Source organism: Lipotes vexillifer, unplaced genomic scaffold, assembly GCF_000442215.2.
Source record: "Lipotes vexillifer unplaced genomic scaffold, Lipotes_vexillifer_v1.1 scaffold4, whole genome shotgun sequence".
NCBI classification, from domain to species: Eukaryota; Metazoa; Chordata; class Mammalia; order Artiodactyla; family Lipotidae; genus Lipotes; species Lipotes vexillifer.
In genome coordinates this window covers 4,834,365-4,835,161 of record NW_006785876.1, presented here as the reverse complement: position 1 = coordinate 4,835,161, position 797 = coordinate 4,834,365, and the positions used below count along the sequence as shown (strand labels likewise).

At 42.3% G+C, this 797-nt stretch overlaps 1 non-coding gene across 1 annotated transcript; it reads right to left on the bottom strand.

Moving 5' to 3' along the window:
- Nucleotides 1-724: 724 nt before the first annotated feature.
- TRNAG-CCC (transfer RNA glycine (anticodon CCC)) lies at nucleotides 725-797 on the bottom strand. Its single transcript has one exon. It is a non-coding gene; the product is annotated as a tRNA-Gly (tRNA).

The window sequence follows — 797 nt, the reverse complement described above, 5'->3', positions numbered from 1 at the left end:
AACACACCATCAACCTAAATCTTGCACCCTGACCATGAAACAAACCCAAGTCTCAATAAAGACAGAAAAACAAATTCAGTGTTACACAGTACAAGATGTGATATGATAAATCAAGAGCTGGGTTATAGCAGTAAAGAAAAATACCGTCCTTCCCCTCACGGAGTTTATAATCTAGTAGAGGGAGCCAGTCTATATATCAATATGCTAATACATATACATGTCAGGTGGAAAAAGTGTTCTGGGGAAAAATAAAGTAGGGTAATGGGAATATGCCAGGGGTGGGAATGGGGTTATTAGATAGGATAACCAGGGAGGGCCTCTTTACTAAAATGAAATTTGAACAGAAGACTGAATGAAATGGGGGGAGTGAACTGTGAAAATATCTGAGTAAGAGCATTTCAGGAAGAGGGAACAGCTAGTGCAAAATTCCTGAGGCAGGGAACATGCTTGATGTGTTCGAGAATCAACACAGAGGCCAATTTAGCTGGAGCAGAGCAAGGCAGGGGGAGTGTAGTGAACAAGGTCAGATGGGATCCACTGGAAGGTTCTGGGCAGAGATGTGACTTAATTATGACCTCTATCTTTTAAATAAACTTTTTATTTTGAATAATTTTCCTTTTTAAAAAAATATTTATTTAGGCTCTGCCAGGTCTTAGTTGTGGCACACCGGATCTTCGTTGAGGCATGCGGGCTCTTTTAGTTGTGACATGCATGTGGGATCTAGTTCCCTGACCAGGGATCAAACCTGGGACTCCTGCATTGGGAGTGCCGAGTCTTACCCACTGGACCACCAGGGA